Genomic DNA, 8,139 nt, shown 5'->3' on the forward strand with positions numbered 1-8,139 from the left:
AATGATGATGAACACCCTAGCCACCCTCATGGCCCAGGCAACTACGACTGATGAGGCCATAGCTTCCATCACCACCCAACTCAATTCCATCACCCACACTCTCACTACACTCCCAGCTACCATCCTCTCCCAAATCCCTCAACCAACCCCACCCCAACCACATCTATCGATGAAACCTCATCCTCCCTCTCCACCCAAATGGACATACAAACTACACTTACCTCACTCCCAGCCACTATATTAGCCCAAATATCCCCACCTCCCCCTCTACAGTTCCATCATTTGATGAAGCCCTCTCTTCCTTCGCTGCATAGCTGAAGGATATAATAGCCAACCTTCCCATCCCACCACCTGCATCCACCTCCATCCTACATCCCCCATCGTCATCCACCTCTACCACCGAGTTTGCCATCAGAGCTAACTTAAGGGCTCTATCAAAGGCACTTATCTCATCGTTCAATGAGATAAGTGCAAATTTCATGGCCAGATATGTTGAGCCTACCAGCGTGTTAAAGAAGAGTCCCCTCTAATAGAAGAATCGAACAAACTCTCTTTTTCGTTTAATAGAACAAAGGTGCAACAAATATCGAATGCGCACGTAGGCCGAACACATCCGGCTATGGAAGAAGAACAAGAGCAGAGCCTCCTGCTCATCAAGCTGTCCTCAAAAGAGGAGAAGGCATGAGGATCCAGACTCCGATGATCATGGTCTCGGTCCTCATGAGGGGGAGAACCCGACTGTTGTAGCTCAACAAATGGAGTCCGCTGCTCCACCACCACCACCACAATCACAAAACCAACCACCACCATCAACCCAAGGAACCCAAGCGAGGGAACCAGAGGCTCAGCCCTCTGAAAATGAACACAATGTACATGTTTCTTTCACCACCAACCAAGAACCCATTGAGCTAAGATCATCATCTGATGAAGATCAATCCACGCCTCAAACAGAAACCAACCTACCTTTCACTCCATCACCAACTCCCAACCAACCATTAACTCCATCACCAACCCTTTGCACCATAGAACCTTCCATCACCTTACCCATACAACCAGAACCTATAATCTCCTAACCTTCCTCACCCCAACAACCTCAAACCCAAACAGAACCCCATGAACCAAAAACCACCCATCCAGAGCCCAATGAACCAGAGCTACCCCAAAATGAGCCAACCCAACAAGAAACCATTCCATCACCAACCCATTCACAACCCTTAGCCCAAACACAACCTATAACCCCACCAACCCAGGTGCAAGCGGACGTTCCCTCCTCATCGAGTCACCCTCCTCATTGAGGCGCCCTCCTCAGGGTGTGGTCAATGAAAGTATTGCAAACATGGAGTCACTAAGGACACGTCCAGATAGGCACCAAGGGAGCCAGTGATGATGGAAAATATCCATCAATACTTGTACGACGATCGCGATGAAGGTTTAGCTTTCAATCCTCCAATGCTTTCACTAGAGTCGATGAACCTCCTACACCACAGGTTTGTAAACCATACTACCCAACCACCACAGGCTGTCTTGTCAAACGAAAGAATAAGGATGGTCATGGATATCAAGATGAGGACCTTTACGAAAAGAGCCATCAAATACATCTAGTACATTGTGGAGCGAGCCCATGGTCATGTCAGTGTCTTCAATGATAATGACTTGATCAATCTCAGTCCATATGACTTGATTAATCTTTATGCGCATACAGCTCAGCGACAGGATCAAGGAATAAGATTTGGGATAGAAAACAGAGCGATCATTCAAGCTATGGAAACCTTGGTGAAGCATAGAGCCAAGAGTGATTTTCAAATTGCTCTTCAACTTGGCATCGACAGACTATCCTGCACTCCACGAAATGAAGAATTCCCAGGTCTGCAAGAGAAGAGATCTGCCTCTGTACTAACTCAACCAGAACTGGGACTGGTATTCAAAAATGAGTTTGGAGCGAATAAATTCTTTAGATTGACTGAAGCCTTCAAGTACTCAACATCAAACACTTGAATGGTTTCAGAAGGTCATCAGAGACAGACTAGGCAGATCTTACGTGCCGATGGGAGTGGGACAAAGACTTATTCATGAAATCTCAACAGTTATTCAATACAGAAGACTGTTAATGCGCTTCTGGGAGATATCACAAGGAAGACCATGAACGGAGTTTTTTCTTTGCTTTGAATTCTAATATCTTTTGTTCCATCAATGTAAGAATTCATCAATTAGTCCAATGAAAAATTTGGCAAATGATGCTTTTCTTTAGATTAACCTATGTTCATCACTTATGCTTCAAATATTCCTAGATTAGTTCATATTTGTTCTTTCATTACTTAGGGGGAGATTGTTAGACCCCATAATTATTATGTGTAAAAGTAATGAAGAAAACAAGTGATGAAGAACCAGAAGGCCGATGGAAGACTTCAAGGCAAAATGGCAAAGTCCACAGTACAACTAGAGGGTCGATGAATCGACCAGAGGTGCGATGGAAAGAGCATCTTCATAGCCCCTCTGGTTACCAACACTTGGAGTTTTCTACACTAGTTCAACCAGAGGCATGCGATGAAAATATAAAGATAAGCTTGAATAACGCCCCATGGAAGACAGCTAGAGATGACCAATCTACAGCTGGATTCTCCAAAGTTTATCTTGTTTTGTTGATTATCTATGTTTAAATAAGCTTTATCTTTCCCTAAAAGATTTTCTAGATACTCTCACTAGATAGTTATCTTCTTGTTTAGCCTACTAGTATAAATAGGTGATTAGGCCTATTGTAATCATTGAAAAAAAGTGAATCCTTTGACACTCAAGTATATTATTTGAATGTTCATCTTTTGTTCTTGATTGTTCATCATTTTATTCCTCCAAACTATATAATTAGGTTATCTTAACTTAATTATTAGTGTTATTGAGAGACCAAGAATCAACAAGCTCTTTGAGTATCAACATCAACTGGTGTTGTAGGGACATCAGCTACAACAACCAAGTCTTTCTCCCCATCTTTGTCATCAGCATGACGAGAGAAGAGATTATCAAGACTTAAAGCTATAATGTCCATTTGTTGTTCAAGTATGGACAAATATCGAGCTTGAAGAAGACTGACTTCGAGAGCTTGATGAAGTGATAGGCGATCAATAGCTGTGAAAGTGGGTGTAAGAACTGTCACTAGACGTTGGAGAAGATCCAATATCTGCAGCATCATCTCACCATGCTTGGTAAGTTAAGCCTGCACTTCATCGGCTTTGTTGTTGAGAGCAGAGATAGCCTCAACATTGGTGCATATATTAGCTTGCACTGCAGATAGTAGTTCATTTATGTCATTGACTTTAGCTTCGATAGTTGAGATGTTAGAGGAAAGGTCATCCCTGTGAGGCATGTCTTTATGGACTTGATCCATTTTGATTAAGACAATCTCTACTGTCGGGAGAACCATCTTCACATCATCAGCCATGTTGTAGTCTTCTTCCATGGATCACATTCCTTCATAGCAAGGATCTGAAGGGTCATCAACACCATCTGAATGATTGATGTTGGTTCTCTTCTGGTTGCTTTCGAGAGGATAGGCTTCCATTGACAGACGTGTTTCGAGAGAAGCAACCTCAGGTTATGTGGTGATTGCTTCATCACCAGCGAGGACAATCACTGATGAATCACTAGCATGTGTCAAGACCAAAAAAGAAGCAGAAGAAAAGATGGTTGAGAGAGGTGGAAGTGGGTGTTCAGCAGTGGCTATGCTGATATCCACACCTTCAGTGATATGGGTCACTGAGGTGGTTGGGAGAGGAGCCACGTGTACGACAGTGACTGATGAAAATCATTGAAGAGCTAGGAGGGGTTATTAATGAAGTTGCCTTGGGGTTAAGGCGTGTTTCAGTGACTGGAACCTTTTGAGCGATAACAGCCAGAGATGTGTTTATCCCCTTTTTGGCTTTCATGGCCCTTGATAGAGAACCAAGAGTGGTTTGAAAGGAGGATATTTTAGAAGAGAGGGTGGTGCTGGTTGAGATAGACTTTGGGGGGTTTGTCGTAGTCTTGACCACCAGAGCAAGGGAAGAACGACAGACTAGCACAGTTGGAGAAGATGAAGAAGGATATGCAGGCACAGTTGCAGAAGATGAAGAAGTACTGCAATGTAACATCTTCAGATTTAAGCTTATGATCCAAGATTCTGGATCCAAGCCTGAAGATAGCCAGGTTGCCTTCCAAGGAATACTTGTTGCTAAAGATCTTAGCAAACGCCATAGATAGAAATCTGGTGTAAGGTACCATTTTTTTCTTTTGGCACTTGTTCAGCTTCAGCACTAGGTCTTCAAAGATAACGCCAGCAAAGTTGATTGGCCTCTTACGAATGATAGAAATGACAATATTCAATGCAACTCTGGATCCTTGATCTTGTTCACCAATTTTGCCTCACATACACTAAATGAAATGGGAAAAGAAATTCTTCTATACCGCTGACATACGGTTCTTCTCAATCTTTGAGAGTGACTAGAGGGGATCGCTGGAGTCCTTCTTTGTTGGCCAGACATAGCCAATATCATCTAAGCAGGAGATGATATCTTCAGTGGAAGGTTCACTAGCATAAGGACCCTTTGGTAGATCGAGAGCGGTACTTACTATGGTTACGCCAAAACTGACGGTGATCTTGTTAAAAGTGAAGAATATTTTCTCCACCGGTTTACCAGTCTTGTCAGTCTCTTATACTACTTCAGCAATGAGCCAGAACTGCTGAAGGGCTTCTTTAACCATGACAGGTTCATGGAAATAGGAAAAGAGATTGGAGAATTCTTGAGGAATCTAGCGGCATCCTCAGAGTATGATTTATTGGCCGGAATGTCTAGAAGCGCCACATGATTGTTGGGCTTGACAGACACTTCGTCAATGGAGAAGTTCACGTTCTTGGCAGACACATCTGTTATAAATAAGAAAAAAAAATAAAGAATAACAAATTTGTTAGAAATCCAAGATACAAATGTAAACTCTAATTTTTTTAAACGATAAAAGTTCTTTTGAAAAATCCACAAAGAAAATTTAGGGTTTTTCAGGAAGAGTAAGTGTATAGAAACTTTAGATTATAACCAAGTATAAGAATGTGTTAATAATATGTATGTTAGTTGTTTGAGAGAACAAGTTCTTAAGTAATATAACATAAGTTTCTTAGATAAAGAACATATCAAAATAAGAAAGAAAGGGTTATCAACATGTGTTTCTTAGAAAAAGAAGAAGATTGAATGTTTTTAAGTGTTTTTGGAGTTCTTGCTTGCAAATGTTTTTAAGGCAGAGATTCAACAAAGGTATTTGTAAGCGTAAGGCAAAAATAAGCAGAGAGGTATCAAATTTATGGGTAAAAGGAGAGAGAAAAAGAAAGAGAAAAGAGGAAAATACGACTTAAAAGTTGTGCAATGATAAAAAAGTTAGCACGTTCTCATCCATGATTGGATGGAATTTCGAGGGGTCGCATGTGTCACAATTGTAAGCGCATCTCAAAAATCATATCGTTTAAAACGAAAATGACGTCATAAGACGTTTCATTTTCCATTTCCTTTTAAACTAAAAGTTTAAGTTATTCAAAAACATATACTAAAGAATACGAAAGTTTTTGAAAAGGTTCAGTGATAAGAAGAATCATTGAAGAAAAGTATATCTCTTAAAACATCGATCACTGAATGAGAAAAGGTTCAGTGATGGTTTTTGTTTTAAAAAAAAAGTGTATCTTAGAGAGATATATATATTTGCTTAAATGGTTCAGTGATGGAAGAAACACTGAAACAATCTTTTAAAATATTTTCATCAATGAATAAGAAAAGATTCAGTGATTGTTTTAAGTTTTGAAAAGAGGCAATAAGTATACATACCCCCCAAATCCACACATTGCATATAACACATAATTCGTTCATAGAATACATTTTAAGCCCACAAAGGTCCATTAATACAATAGTTTACAATGTAATTTCCACAACTCAAAAATTCCAAAAGTACATGCTCTTGTATCTTGATATATAATCTTCAAAACATGGCAAATAAAGGTATGCATACAGCTAAGCACATAGGGAATAATTCACATAATGCTCTTTCCCTTACTATCATTACCTGCACACATATTTGGAAAAACACAAAATGAGGGTTAGACATGAATGTCTAGTGAGGTTCCTTTTTTATGTAATGCAATGTGAAGAACACCAAAACATTTATGGTAAATAATTCATTTTATATAGTAAAGAATGAAAATCATAATCTGCTTCGGTTCATCGGGCCTCTGGTTCCAAAACCATACTTAGAAACTATTTTACTAAACCGGACCAGAACCCCTCTAGTTCCTCTACTAGAGCTTCTGGTTTCTCGACCAAAGCCTCTGGTTGCACTAACCAGAGCTTTTCGTTCAAAATTCAAGGCCGACCAGAGCTTCTGGTTCAACTTATAAGTCAACCAGAGCCTCTGTGGTCTATCTTTGTAAGAACTTTCTAAGTATAAAAATCCTTTTCTAAGAACATTTTTAAACATAATTTTGACATAGAAGCTCTTATCAATAGATACAGAGCCTCTGGTTCAATTAGTACATTAAGAACATGCATACTTCTTAAATCAAATAACTAGAACCCTCTGGTCCAATAGTGAGAATCAACCATAGCTTCTTCTGGTTCCTCATAAAAATGGACATAATGTTCCAAAATACTTTTAACCAAAATTATTGACCATAGGCCATATTTTTCCATAACCATAACATCAATACTATTATTTCTAATAAGAACAACATCTCTGAATCCTCAAAGCACCAAGAAGTGAGAACTACAATATCTTGTAATCTTAAAAGATATATTAGCAATAGTTATACCAGGCACACACACAACGACCATCTATATTACATCCATAAATCCCTTTTATAGCAACAACTATCCATTACACACAACGACCATCCTTATTTCCCCTGTAATTCTTATGAACTATTTCATCCAATGATAGGTTGCAGGCCTTTCTGTCAGAGTGAACCTCATTCATAGTTTTAACCAAAATCTATAGACTATTTCATCCAWTGACGGAACAAAGTCATATACGTCAGAGTGAACCTCGTCTATAGTTTTAACCAATCATAATCTCAAAATAGGTTTATATTCAAAACCTTCCAAGCCTTAGAACAATTTGTTCTGTAAATGAATTCTCAAATCATCTATTCCTCTTTATATCCTTAACACAGGATATCAAATTTAAAACTGCTTTTAAAACACAGTTTTTGCTTAATCTTTTCGGAACAGATTTAAATTCCAGGATCACAAAATAATTCCTTTAAAATTGTTTAAAACAGTTTTACCAAATTCTTTTAAATCTCAAACCATCAATACTCAACAGTTTTCAAGACCAACAGTAGATTAAGACTCACAATTTGTAAACAGATAGTAATTCAAAAACTCACAAGTTATATCAAAACATTAGTTAAACTCACCTCGTTAAAACAAATTCTGTAGTAAAAAAATCACACAACAAACACAGATTCTTTAAAACATTGGTTCTTTCTCAAGAACACCTTCACCGTCTTCAACTTTTCTTTCTAAAAATATCTCTTCTTTCAAAACAAGGAATGATAAGGTAAGCTTATCTTACCATATCCTTCTTTTTATACTTCTTCCTAAGGCGGTGATGTTTATTTTTATTTATAAATTCAAGGTCGGTGAAATCTTTAACCAATCACAACACTTTTGGGTGGCGGGTTTAGTATTATAAAACTTAATTTACTTCATCACTAAGATACCATTAATTTACTTCATCACTAAGATAACATTAATTTACTTCATCACTAAGATACCATTAATTTACCTCATCACTAAGATACCATTAAATATTATTAAACTGCACATGTACCTTACCTATGAAGATATGCAATTTATCACATATATACACATACATAACATAACATATGCATGCATCSTCTTACGTTCATCATGTCTTTGCACATATATCATTCATGTATATTATTTTATCATGCATACCATTAGATATTCAAATATTAATCACGTATAATTTTACCTCAACCCAGATTATCTGAAACCGGGTTATTATAATATTCGGGTTTCAAGTTTTCATTAAGAATTTTGAATATATATATATATATATATGTGTGTGTGTGTGTATGTGTGTGTTCTAGGGTTGTGAGAAAGTGTGTGA

This window comes from Cynara cardunculus, assembly GCF_001531365.2.
Source record: "Cynara cardunculus var. scolymus isolate 2C chromosome LG 17, CcrdV1, whole genome shotgun sequence".
NCBI classification, from domain to species: domain Eukaryota; kingdom Viridiplantae; phylum Streptophyta; class Magnoliopsida; order Asterales; family Asteraceae; genus Cynara; species Cynara cardunculus.